This window comes from Staurois parvus, unplaced genomic scaffold, assembly GCF_062004578.1.
Source record: "Staurois parvus isolate SC_StPar_1 unplaced genomic scaffold, SC_StPar_1.0 ptg000422l, whole genome shotgun sequence".
Classification (NCBI taxonomy): Eukaryota; Metazoa; Chordata; class Amphibia; order Anura; family Ranidae; genus Staurois; species Staurois parvus.
Window position 1 is genome coordinate 9,034,199 of NW_028318218.1, and position 15,025 is coordinate 9,049,223.

Below are 15,025 nucleotides of genomic sequence, written 5' to 3' on the forward strand. Positions count from 1 at the left end.
TTGTAAAAGTTTGAGTTTATAAGTTAGCACTCTGATACTTTATTTCAGTGCATAATGGCCTTGTTATCTCAGGATTATATATATATATAGTTGCAAGAAAAAGTATGTGAACCCCTTGGGATTACGTGGAGTTTTGCATGAATTGGGCATAAAATGTGCTCTGAACGTCATCTAAGTCACAACAATAGAAGAACACAGTCTGCTGAACATAATACTACACAAACATTAGATGTTCCCATGGTTTAATTGCACATAACATGTAAACATTCACAGTGCAGGGAGGAAAAAGTATGTGAACCTTTGGACTTAATAACTGGTTGACCCTCCTTTGGCAGCAATAACCTCAACCAAACGTTTCCTGTAGTTGCAGATCAGACCTGCACAACGATCCGGAGTCATTTTGGACCACTCCTCTTCACAAAACTGTTTCAGTGTAGCAATATTCTTAGGATGTTTGGTGTGAATCGCTCTCTTAAGGTCATGCCACAGCATTTCAATCGGGTTGAGGTCAGGACCCTGACTGGGCCACTCCAGAAGGCGTATTCTGTGCTGTTGCAGCCATTGTTTTGTTGAATTACTTGTGTGCTTTGGGTCATTGTCCTGTTGCATCACCCATCCTCTGCAGAGCTTCAGTTGGCTTACAGATGGTCGTACATTTTCCTGCAAAATGTCTTGATAAACTTTGGAATTCATTTTCCCATCAATGACAACTATCCGTCCAGGCCCTGAGGCAGCAAAGCAGCCCCAAACCATGATGCTCCCTCCGCCATGTTTTACAGTGGGGATGAGGTTTTGATGTTGGTGTGCTGTGCCTTTTTTTCTCCACACATAGTGTTGTGTGTTCTTCCCAAACAACTCAATCTTGGTTTCATCTGTCCACAGTATATTTTGCGTGCTGCAATATTCTTTTTGGACAGCAATGGTTTCCTCCGTGGTGTCCTCCCATGTACTCCATTCTTGTTTAATGTTTTCCTTATTGTAGATGTGTCAACAAAAATGTTAGCATGTGCCAGAGATTTCTGTAGGTCTTTAGCTGACACTCTGGGATTCTTCTTTACCTCATGCAGCATTCTGCGCTGTGCTCTTGCAGTCATTTTTACAGGACGACCGCGCCTAGGGAGAGTAGCAACAGTGCTAAACTTTCTCCATTTGTAGACAGTCTGTCTTACTGTGGACACATGAACATCAAGGCTTTTGGAGATACTTTTGTAACCCTTTACAGCTTCATGCAAGTCAACAATTCTTGATCGTAGGTCTTCTGAGAGCTCTTTTCTGCAAGGCATGGTTCACATCAGACAGTGCTTCTTGAAACCAGTAAACCCAAAACAGGTGTGTGTTTTTTAAGGGCAGGACAGCTGTCAGCAACACATTCAATATCATCACACTGATTGGAGTCAAGGTTGGCTCACTCCTGCCTCCAATTAGCTCTGGGAGAAGTCATTAACCACTTGCCTACCAGGCACTTATACCCCCTTCCTTACCAGGCCAATTTTCAGCTTTCAGCGCTGCCGCACTTTGATTGACAATTGCGCGGTCAAGCAACATTGTACCCATATGAAATTTTGATCATTTTTTTTCTCACAAATAGAGCTTTCTTTTGGTGGTATTTAATCGCCACTGGGCGCTTTACTTTTTGCGTTATAAATTAAAAAAAGTGCAAAAAATTTGCAAAAAAAAAAAAAAGTTTATTTGTTTCTTTTATAAAATTTTTCGAACAGGTATTTTTTCTCCTTCACTGATTTGCGTTGATGAGGCGGCACTGATGGGCACTGATAGGCGGCACTGATGGGCACTGATAGGCAGCACTAAAGGGCACTGATAGGCAGTACTAATGAGGTGGCACGGATAGGCGGCACTGATAGACAGCACTAATTAGGGGTCACGGATAGGCGGCACTGATATGCAGCACTGATAGGCGGCACTGATAGGTGACACTGATGATGGGTACTGATAGACGGCACTGACTGGCATCACTTCTGGGCACTGACTGGCGGCACTGACTGGCACAACCCCTGGGCACTGACTGGTGGCACTGACTGGCAGCACTGCTGGGCTGCACTGGTGGGTGGCACTGGTGGGCAGCACTGGTGGGTGGGCACAGGTGGGTGGCACTGGTGGGCACAGGTGGGTGGCACTGGTGGGCACAGGTGGGTGGCACTGGTGGGCACAGGTGGGTGGCACTGCTGGGCACATGTAGGTGGCACTTCTGGGCACAGGTAGGTGGCACTGCAGAGTGGCACAGGTGGGTGCACTGCTGGGCACAGGTGGGGGCACTGCTGGGCACAGGTGGGGGCACTGCTGGGAATGGGTGGGCGGGGCTAGTGGGCGCACTGCTGGGCGGAACTTGCGGGTGTCACTGCTGGGCACCGATCATCAGGGCACTGATCATCAGTGCCCTGATGATCGGTGCCGATCCCCGCTCTGACAACTGCCGGTTCTTGGCAGTACTTTCCTCACGATCTGACAGCGTGAGGAAAGTGCAGCCGAGAACCGGCACTTGCATTTCCCTGTGATCAGCGTGTCATTGGACACCGTTGATCACGTGGTAAAAGGCCGGTGGGATCGGCCTTTCACCATATCACGTGATCAGCTGTGTCCGTAGGACACAGCGATCACGGAAATCGCCGGGTGCGCGCCCCCTGGGGCGCGCAGGAGAGCGCGTTCTGGGAGGACGTCATATGACGTCCACTCAGAACTGGCCGGCCGCGGTGAAGCCGTCATTCGGCTATGCGCGGTCGGCAAGAGGTTAAGCTAGGGCCTCAAATACTTTTTCCTCCCTGGACTGTGAATGTTTACATGTTATGTGCAATTAAACCATGGCAACATCTAATGTTTGTGTAGTATTATGTTCAGCAGACTGTGTTCTTCTATTGTTGTGACTTAGATGACGTTCAGAGCACATTTTATGCCCAATTCATGCAAAACTCCACGTAATCCCAAGGGGTTCACATACTTTTTTTTTTAAACTGTATATATATATATATATATATATATTTTTTTTTTTTTTTTTCTGGTTCTGCTTTCTGTGCTTGGTGTCTGGAAACAGGGGATATGCTTGTGCATCAACATCTGCTCAATGTCTAACAGGATACATAGTTTTAGCCACAAATTCAATGGTGTTCTTCTATGCCTTTGCTTTAGGGTTTGATCTCTCTCCTATAATGCAATTAATGGCCTTGCAACTTCACTGTAGTGTTTAGTGTGTGCTTATTGCCTAAAGTGGCAATCTCACAAGGGACGTATGGGAGCTTCCATTCTTGTTATCCCAAAGAAAATGCTAGTTGCCTTGCTGTGCCTGTTGAGTCATCTACCCACAACAAGCCTGAATGGAAGAATTCTATATCAATATACTTGTTCCAAGACAAAGATACAGCATAACAACCAGGAAACTAGCAATCACAAAAAGAAATTTTAGAACTGGCAGACTCCACGATTGTAACATGACAGGGTTCATTTAATCATCCATTTTTGTCTCAGTAGGACAGGTAGATTGACAAGAGGAGAAGCATCTCTGTCTTTAGGTATGTCAGTATATGATGATTCAGAGAACTCCACAGTGGGAGCATTGACCTAAACTTAGCAACCATTGGCGGCTGTGAAACATTGTGAGGATTCATCACTTCTTCTGGGGGGTCTTGGAGGTAATGGTGGAAGAAAAGGAAGCAATCGCCATTGAATGTTTGGTGGCAGAGACATTTGTGGATCACAAACGTGTACAGGTTCTTTGCAAATGTAGCTCCTTCTAGTGTGCTACATTTGCAAATGTACATGTACATGTGCTTCTAGACTACTAAGTAATGGGTCAATTGTCTTCATTTTCTCATGAGCTAAGCCTCCCAGCAGTTGTACCAGGGTGTGATTGAAGCTCTAACATGCCCCACTGCCTTGTGGGTGGAAGGAATAGTGCACAACTTCTTAATGGTTAGTGAATGGCACCATTCTTGGAAAAAGTAACTTCAAAACAGGGTCCCTGGCCTGGGTGCATCTTCTGCAGACAGCTATACGAATGGTAATGCTTATACTCCATCTGGGTGGTGGTCTGGTCATGGGTCAGTAATGGACCAATATAAGTATGCACCTTTAATACCTCATGGACCCCTAGGGAAGCTGGCAATCACTGGAGTAGTCAGATTTACTACAGTGATAGCCGTGATCTTTTGACTCCTGTGCCAAGCGGCTTTCCATCACTACATTTATGCCATTCACAGAATGTCTTGTATTTTTTAATGAATACAAGATGTTCTCTGACTCAACAAGCAATGAGATATGCATAATTACATTGTGACAAGCTGGATCATTGTAGAGTAATGACATATATTTTTGTTGTTTTGGAGAAGTTTCCACAAAGAAGAGGTAACGTGCTGGATGCGGTCGCTGGTTTGATGAGAATGTTTCATCTTGTAGGTCGTTATTTTGAGGGAGGAGGGGTTGAGTTGATTGACTAGTAGAGGTAGGAGGGTAAGGGGGTAAAAAAAACTTGTTGAAAACACAAGTGGTATGTGTAGCACTTATTGCTACTGTGTAACGGGGGGATTTGAACATACATGACTTACGTGGTAAGTCATGTTGACGAAAAACTTGGGGTTCGAGGATGCTCGTAATGGGGCTATCTGCCAGCCATTGGTGGTTGATAAATAGAGTCCCAGCTTGTTGGGTGGTTGTTGATGGTGGTGATCTTAGGATCCGGACCATTCTGCTTCCATGTGTTGTGTATGGTTGGAGGTGGGTTGGTGGGAGTCACCTGGTATGATGTTCCAGGTTTTCAAGAGATCGATGCCTGCTACAAGGGATTTACCGTATTTTCCGGCGTATAAGACGACTGGGCGTATAAGACGACCCCCCTACTTTTCCTGTTAAAATATAGGGTTTGACCTATACTCGCCGTATAAGACTACCCCTCTTCCAACGCACACCAAATAAAAATGAAAAAACATCAGATTTGATTTCAATATGGTAATTTTAATTCAAATGCTTATGACATGCAAATACCTAGCAGGAAAACTGTCACTTATAAACATAAGGCTGTTTGTCATCAAACATGTAAACATAAAACAGTGCAAGTGGATTAAACTTTTCCTAATTCACTCTAAAGCTGAAAGGAAGGATAAGACAATAAACCCATGGCAGCTGCCATGCTGTTTGTTTTCTAAGCAGTCAACCAAACTGGAACTGATGATGATAGGCGGAAGATAAACAATAGAAAGAGATCAAGTTCCTGGCGAGTCAGCAACACCCATCATAACTGCAAGATTTTGCTGGTGTGACAGTTTCCCTTTAAAAGCCTTCAAAATCCTCCTGTTCGTCATCTGATATCATAAGTTCATCAATGACATCTTGTGATACATTTGTAAGGCAGTCATCGTATGGATCTAATTCCGTATCAGATGGTGTGCTCTCAGCTTCCTCTTCATCTTGCCACAAGTAGTCATCCTCCATACCATCTAATGAATTTGATATGCCACACTTCTTGAAAGACTTGACTACTGTTTCTGCATCAATATCATTCCAGGCTTTTATGACAAACTTGCACAAAACATCCAACTGTGGAGAACGCATGTTTCCTCCTTTTGTGAATGACTTTTCGCCGCTAACCATCCACTCATTCCACTGTTCTCGAATGCGATCTTTAAATGGCTTGTTTAGGCACACATCCAGTGGCTGTACCAACGATGTCAATCCTGCAGGAATAACTGCCACATCTGTGTTTATTCTTGCAAGCCTTTGCTTGGTGCTGGGAGTTAAATGAGCCCTGAACATATCCCACACCAGTAGACTACGTTTTTGACGAAGTCCACTTGGTCGCCTGCTCCATACATTATCAAGCCATAGCTTTACCCCTTCTTCATCCATCCAGCCTTTTTCATTCACATGTACAAAACAACCAACAGGGAACTTGAGTTTCGGCATTGTTTTTCTTTTAAAAATAATCATTGGTCTCAGTTTGGCGCCATCAGCTGTGCATGCTAGTACCACTGTAAAACTGGACTTCTCATGTCCTGTTGTTTTAATTAAAATTGTTTTTTCACCTTTTGGATGGACAGTTTTATTTCCAACCATATCAAAATTCATTGGAGTTTCATCCATATTTCCGATACTACTTAACGCATAGCCATGTTTATTGCGCTGTTGTATTACGTATCGATGGAAACTATTTACTTTGGCATCAAGATCTGCAGGTAATTTTTGTGCAATTTTCGTCTTTTGCCTCAGTGTCATATTATGCCTTTCCAAGAATCTAGTACACCAGGATACAGTGGCCTTAAATCTGTTGCTGTGATCTGGGTTAGATTTGGCCCACTGAAGTGCAAACAAACGTATTTTATTTCGTGTCACTATATAACCGTTTTGGCGATGCTCATTCACCATGTCTGCTACATGTTTTTCGAGTTCTGGCCAATGTGGGGTGCCTCTTCTTAATGCACACTTACCCCTTGGCATACTCTTTAATGCTTTTTCATTTGCTTTCCAGTCCCGAACCATCTTTTCTGTTACTCCATATTTTCTTGCAGCAGCACAGTTATTATGTTCCATGGCAAAGTTTACAACTTTAAGTTTGAAACTGGCTTCATATTTCTTTCTTCTTGCTGGGGGAGCCATGATGGGGTCTTGACTGTTATCCATTTGTATACTGTACTGTATGAACCGGTACAGATACTGGAGCTGTACTGTATGAACCGGTAAAGATACTGGAGCTGTACTGTACGAACTGGTACAGATACTGGTGCTGTACTGTAAGAACTGGTAAAGATACTGGTGCTGTACTGTAAGAACCGGTACAGATACTGGTGCTGTACTGTAAGAACTGTTAAAGATACTGGTGCTGTACTGTACGAACCGGTAAAGATACTGGTGCTGTACTGTATGAACCGGTACAGATACTGGTGCTGTACTGTAAGAACCGGTACAGATACTGGTGCTGTACTGTAAGAACTGTTAAAGATACTGGTGCTGTACTGTACGAACCGGTAAAGATACTGGTGCTGTACTGTATGAACCGGTAGATACTGGTGCTGTACTGTATGAACTGGTAGATACTGGTGCTGTACTGTATTCACCACCACATGTATCTGCTCACCAGATAGACTCTGTTTTTTCACCACAGATAAGATGCACACCAAACTTCATTAGAGATGGCCAACATTAGAATTGGCTGAAGTGCAGATGCTCCTGCTTCCCCCTGCCTTCCCTCAGAATAGCCTATACAACAACCAACCAATCACGGCAAGCGATGTACAGTATTTTCTGTGCACACTGTGCACACTGCATACAAAGCCTGCTTGGATTGGGTGGGTCAGCTCTCCCTGCCTGCCCAGCCCTGCCTGTCTCCAAGATACCATAAATTGCACAGAACTGCCACAGACATTATAATATTAATAATTACCGTATCTCATAGAAGTTAAGGGGACAAGGTCGGATGCAGCAGTACCATACCGGTACTTCCGAGCTGACACTTCTGCACATGTCTAGGGCAGCAGTAGACGATCACTGATCACCATTCCTCGCAGAACTGCATGAGATGTCGGATGCAGCCGTTCAGTGCTCGATTGATCGTGACTGAAACTGTGACATGCGCAGAATCACTGTGTATCCCTTCTCTGCATATCAGTTTCAGTCAAGCTCAATCGAGCACTGCTGCATCCGACGTCTCATGCAGTTCTGCGAGCTATGGTGATCCGCGATCGTCTACTGCTGCCGAAGACATGCGCAGTAGCGTCAACCCGGAAGTACGGTAAGGTTTCAGCACAGCACCCGGCGTATAAGACGACCCCCGACTTTGCAGACAATTTCCAGGGGTTAAAATGTCGTCTTATACGCCGGAAAATACGGTAATCGTAAAGAGCCTTCCTTGTTGTTTAACAATGAGCTTTGTGGGGAAACCCCATTGGTAGCCAATTCCGTGGTTCCGCAACGCTTTTGTTATGGTGACAAGTTTCTTGCGGTTGAGAAATGTGGTTTTGGACAGGTCTGCAAATAATTTTATATTTGTTTGGTCTGGTCGTAGTGATGCAGTGTTTCTCGCGGCTATCATAATTTTTTCTTTCACATGGTAAAAGTGGATGCATGCCAGGATGTCCCTAGGTTTTGCGGCCGGTAGGAACGATGGTTTTGGTAATCTGTGCGCACGATCTATAGCGAACTCTACATCTGATAGGGAAGGAATGAGGTTTTTCATGTATTGTTGTAAATATGGTACTATGGCGTCAGAATTGATGTTTTCTGGGATTCCGTGGAATTTGATGTTGTTCCGCCTAGAGCGGTCTTCTAGATCCACTAGTTTGAGGTTAATCTGTTCTATGTCGGTGCCCTTGTCTGTGTGTGCATCTATTAGGTCGTTGTGAGCTGCAAACATTTCCCCCATTTTGTTTTCAATATGGCGGATATGGTGGTCTTGTTGTTGTACCTCAGTTGAAATTTGAGATAGTGTGGTCGTCAGGTCATCATGTAATGGATAAAATGGTATAAAGTGAGCGCTCCTGACCAAGCAGCTATAGCACTAAAGGTAATCACAGTGTACCCATAGAAAACAGAATAATAACAGAGTGCAGCGCTGAGAAATATGTGCAAAAAGCAAATAGTCCGTGGTTATTAACTAAATATAAATATATAGTCCCAAGAAATAGCTGATGAAGACCAGGAAGCAATGGCAAGAGTGCTCACTCACCGGACGCACATGGAAAATGCGCATAAATGAATATCTCCTGGAATCCTAGAGTAGATGAAGAGGGTAAACTCCAATCTGTGGATCAATCAGCCTGGGAAGATATATCAGAGATCCGGAGGTCCCCTTAAAGGTGGTATGGTTATCAGCCAGAATCCAAAAGCTCCACCCCTCTGGTGGTGATAGGTGAGCACTACAGGGATCCTGCAAATGGATTTAGCTCCCAATAGGAACCAAAAAACAGGTGCCCATAGTGTAGTATTTAAAACAGATTTATTGGATAAAACTGAAGTGACAAACAGGGTAGTAAGGCTGTGTACAGTACATGTATTAAAGCAGAGTACGCAGCAATGGTACTGACCCTTATTTAAAATGGCCGCGGGGCTGTCTCGTGGCTCCGGGCGGAAGATGACGTCATGCTCTGTCGGTTCCTCCTAAGGCCTTTCGTGCCCAAGCACATCATCAGAGGGGATACCAACCATCATGTAATGTTTGTCGCAGTGAAAGAAGCATACTTTTCATAGACAGTTCAGTGATAGATTGGTCTGAAGCAGGAAAATTTTCTATTAAGGATGGAGTAGAGATAGCAGTATTGAGTGCAGAATAGGAAAGTCTAGGTCTGGACTTAGCAGGGCTGCTTGTGGTGGGAGATAGGGGCGGAGAGGACTCACCAGGGTCTCAAGCGTATAATGATGCTTTGAGCCTGGGGTCTGTGATGTGCTCTGTTCTTGCTGTGAGGCATCGTGTTGTGAGGAGCTGGCGCCATCTTGGCTGCAGGGGCTGAGAGCTGAGAGCTGGGAAGAAGCTCCTCAGCTTTCCCGGCTTCCCTGGTGATCTGCGACGACAGGCATATCCCTGAGGATCTAGTGGAGACCTGCGTCCCCTTATCAGTGTGGGGAGAGGTTCGTGCTGTTGCTGGGTCCGGTGTGTGCCGGGTTATGGCTGGCGGGGATACGGAGCTCTCTTCACAGAGCTGTCATCCCATAGCCGGACGCGCATGGATCATTGTAAATATTCAATACTGATTATATATGGAGTTCAGCTTTAACAACTAAAACAACTGCTGAAAGTCAGATAAGTTATGCAATATTCATAAAGGGTCATGAAAGGCAGGAACATACCAAGTTGATTTTATCAGAGATAAGGACTAAGTCAGCCACAGTGCCTTAGTAGCCACAGTTTCTTTAGTAGCAAGGAAATGTCATGGATGGACTTATTGCACAGGTGGCAACCTATCACAGTACCACACTTGAATTCACTGAGCTCCTGAGAGGGACCCATTATTTCACAAATGTTTGTAGAAGCAGTCTGCATGCCTAGGTGCTTGAGTTTATACACCTGTGGCCATGGAGGTGATTGGAACACCCGAATCCAATGATTTGGAAGGGTGTCCCAATACTTTTGGCAATATAGTATACATACTTATTCCTATGCTGCAGAATCTGTGTGATGTTTCAGCTGTCCCACATTGGCTCTATGAATGAGAAATGAGCGATCATATGACCGCTGATCACTCCATTCTCAGTCAGCTTTGTGCTGAGAGCAGTGACTATCAGTCACTGCTCTTTTCTCTGCTGCTCCAGTGCTCACTGAAGTGACTGGCTTGGGAGGGGGGCACAGCTGGCTCTGGCACTCAGCAGCACACTGAAAGCTGGAGTTTCTGTCAATCAGGCAGCAGAGTCGATCCAGACAATATTGTCATGGTCTTTCCCTAGCCTAGCATGGCTCTACTCTATCAGCTGTTGCTGGGTCACAGGAGAACAAAAGTGACCCACAAGAGAAGCACAACCAAAAAAAGATTTGGCAATACTTCCTCTTTAAAGCAGGAACAATATTTGGTCCCTTGTGATGAGTTGGCATTCTATTTGCATGAATTGACCTCCTTAAAGGAAATGTATAAGCAAAGCTTGTTTGGCTGTACTTCTCCTGTGGATCACAGGAGTGCAGTTCGTTCTGCACATCTGTAACCCATTTTATGCTGACAGTGGGCTTTAGATGATGCCACAGAGTCAGTTCAGGCTGGGGAAAGATTGCGACCATATGTTTGGGATCCACCCAGGAGTCTTGACTGGCACCTGGCTCAGCCTCTCCGTGAGCCACTAAGAGCCTGATCATATGGGATGTACAATCAAGCAGATATCCTGACAGGAAGCTTCAATGAACTACCACAGCCCCATGGTAGTTCATTGAAAACTACAAGCCAACAGCCGCTAAGGCTCCGGGACTTGTAGGCACTCATTCACAGAACACTATGAATGAGTAACGTGGCTGTGTGGGTGGAGGCCTGCACAGCCTGCACTGTTTTCAAATCTGACAGCTAGTACGGGGGAACTTCTCCCTGTACTATGTCAGAGGGAGGGGGCGACGGGGGCGGCTGTGGCTATGGATACATGTTACATGTTCCACCCTAAAAATAGGTGAAACATGTTCTAAAGGCGAACTTATCTTTTAATAAAAAAAATCAGTGTATAGTGTGCACACTTCAGGTTGCCAAAAAACAGAAAAAAATCAAACAAGGAGTACAGATCTAAAGAAAACTTAGAGTATAGGGCCCATTCACATCTGTCACTGTCACCACTGTCAGATTTGAAAACAGTGCGGCCGTGCGGGACTCCACCCACATGGACACGTCACTCATTCACAGTGTTTTGTGAATGAGTGCCTACAAGTTCCTAGAGCGTTAGCAGCTGTGGGCTTGTAGTTTTCAATGAACTACCACAGCATTGGGGAGCACCGTGGTAGTTCATTGAAGCTTCCTGTCAGAATATCTGCTTACTCATACATCCCGTACGGCAAACAGGCACTCTGACAGGTCTGCAGGAGACCTGCATGGCATCAGCAATCTACTGATCGCTGGTGCAATGCTTTCCAGGCTCCTTTGGACAAAAATAGTAAATGCACATTTTTTTACCTGAAAAAATATGTGCATTTGTTATTTTTTCCAAAAAGTGAACTTATCCTTCAAATCTCCAGCAGTGCTTGCAACACTGTCCTGTCTTTTTGCATAGGTACAGATAATTGCATATGCTCATTTTCTCATTGGAGATTTTAGAATATGCAAAGTTTAATTTGTAATTAACTTTGATAACGGTGGTTATCCCTAATAGTGTTATAATTACGCCCCTATGCACAAAGAAACCAATTACTGCTTAGAGAGCTGCTTGAATGTGCCTGAAGCCTCCATTGCAGCCATCCAAAGGTGATACGAGGTAAAACAATTTATTGTAATAGATAGGCATCTTTTGGATAATCATATGTAAATGCTTTTAATTAGTATATACATTTGGTACCCATTTGTAGATAGTAAAGGTGACTTTGAGTTTTCTTCACTTAAGATATACCAAAGAGAAAATAAAAACCCTGTGTAGCTTATGGGTCATATATCATTTCAGCGTTATCTTGGCATTCTAACTAAATTATGCCCGGAGCTCATGACAAAGTCTACGCATTATCTCCTTAGAAAATATCACGTTCCACAGCCTATTACTGTCTATCATAGCATGACTCCTTTACAATACACAATCTTCTTAATATTTTTTTGTGACAGAATGCTATAAGAACACTTTATGGGCCAAGAGATTGCCTTAGGGCTAGGCAATGGAAAAGGGCATTTAACTAATTTTTTGCTATTGAGGACTTTTTTGTTTTAAACTAAAACAGCCTTTTCCAACCAGGGTCCGGTGGAACCCTAATGTTCCTCTAGTGGTTCTTAGTGGTTCCTTGAGCAATGGGCAATTCCGATCTCTTAAATAAGTAACCACTATCCGCTTGCTGACCGCATCACTTAAATGTGCGGTGGCAAAGCAGCTCTCCTGCGATGGATAACATACCTAGCACGTGATCCAGTTCTTTCTCGTAGGGGGCAGGTGTGCACCCACTGCTTGGCTGTGCTGTGATTAGACAATGCACAAGAACATCAGCGGGTCCCGGCCATGATTGAAGGCTGGGACCTGGTGATCATCAGAGAGGCTGGCAGGACAGAGCTCTGTGAACGTAAATAATATAGAGCTCTGCTCTGTCAGCAGGGATGTGCTGGTTTTGTTTCCCTGCAAAGAAGAGAATAAAAAGTGTCTCATCCCCTAGTAAAAGCACCTCACAGTACACACACAAAGCACTGTTAAGCATACACATAACCCTTTGATCACCCCTAGATGTTAACCCCTTCCCAACCAGTGTCATTAGTAGAGTGTCAGTGTATATTATTAGCACTGATCACTATATTAGTGTCATTGGTTCCCACAAAGTGTCCGTTAGTGTCAGATTGACTACCGTACTATTACAGTCCCACTATAAGTCACTGATCGCCGCCATTACTAGTATGAAAAATAAAAAGATATATGAAAAAAAAAGAAAAAAGTTCTATAAATTTTTTTAACCTGAGCATAATGTATAACAAATATACAACCAAATTCCTTTTACAGACAAAGTAACAGGTCCTCTTGAAAGGACACCCTGAACCCACTGATATCCACCACTCCATTCATTTGTTTCATCTGTGAAAGTTTGGTAATGATCATTTTCATTTTTGAAAAGTTTTCACCACCAGCAGGTTTACCCAAGTCTTGTACAGTTTGGTGTTGTGAGACATACAGTACTGTGCAAACATTTTAGATAGGTGTAAAAAAATGCTGCAAATTAAGAAAACTTTCAAAAATAGAAGTGTTAATAGTTTATTTTTATCAGTTAACAAAATGAAAAGTAAATGAGCAGAAGAGAAAAACAAATCAAATAAATATTTGGTGTGACCACCTTTTGCCTTCAAAACATCATCGATTCTTCTAGGTACCCCTGTATACAGTTTGTGAAGGAACTCGGCAGATAGGTTGTTCCAAACATCTTGGAGAACTAACCACAGATTTTCTGTGGATGGAAATTGCCTCAAATCCTTTTGTCTCTTTATTTAATGCCAGACAGACTCGATGATGTTGAAATTTGGAACCAATCACATGCCTCCTTGATGGTATGGCATGATGGATAAGTATCTGCCTGTATTTCTCAGAACTGGAGACACCATTGATCCAGACCAAATCTTCAACGCCATTTATAAAAGTGCAGACCCAAACTTGCAAGGAACCTCCACCAAGCTTTACTGTTGTCTGCAGACACTCATTAAATCACTCTCCAGCCCCTCGGTGAACAAACTGCCTCTTGCTACAGCCAAATATTTAAAATGTTGACTTATTGGTCCAGACACCTGCTGCCATTTTTTTGCACCCAGTTCCTATGTTTACATGCATATTTGAGTCACTTAGCCTTGTTTTCACATTGGAAGTATGGCTTTTTGGCCACAGTTCTTCCATGAAGACCACTTCTGATCAGACAGTAGATGGGTGTACCTGAGTCCCGCTGGTTTCCACCAGTTCTGTGTTGATGGCACTGCTGGACATCTTCCAATGTCAAAAGGAAGTAAGCATGATGTGTCTTTCATCTGATGATTAAGTTCCTTGGCTGACTACTGCATCTACGGTCCTCAGTGTTGCCTGTTTTTTTGTGCTTCTTCAAAAAAGCATGAACAGCACATCTTGAAACTCCATTATGCTTTGAAATCTGTGCCTGGGAGAAACTATGCTGATGCAGTATAACTATCTTGTGTGCTCAGTCTTGACATTCTGTCTGGTCTTGACATGAACACAACCTCACCTTGGTAGGAGAGTTTGGCTGTTCCTCATCCAGTTTTACGCTAACTACATAGCTACAGTATTTCTGTTTCAGTTAATGACTGTGTTTCAACCTACATATGAAATTGATGATCATTGGAACCTTCTTGTTATAATTTGTTAATCATACACCTGACTCTAATCCTACAAAATCGCTGACTTTGTGCAAGTGTACAAAGTGTGCAAGAGTAAGAATTGATGCTGGTTTGAAGCCAAAGGGTAGTTACACCAAATATTGATTTAATTTAGATTTTTATTCTGTTCGTTCACTTTGCATATTGTAAATTGATAAAAATAAACAATTCAAATATATATTTTTGCAAGCATTCTTACTTTACAGCATTTCTTCACACCTGCCTAAAACAATTGCACAGTACTGCATGTGCAGGTTTTTGTCCATTTAGACCACAGAAAATGCATTAATTAACCAGAATGTCAATAAAAAATATGAATACATCTCTAGCAACTGCAGCCAGAGTGCATAGCCTTTTAACAATTCCATCATTACTAGACTATAGTCATTGATTGGTAAAATGAGAAAGGGATGGAATCAGCAATACATTCCTTTATTATAAATGACTGAGAAGAAGTGCAGATTCATCAATTTAGTTATGAAATTTCAGATCAAGCATGTAAAAATTACAAGGTTAATTTAAAATGTTCTTGATATTAATTTAAACTGTAATCCAGTACAGATGAAATGATTACT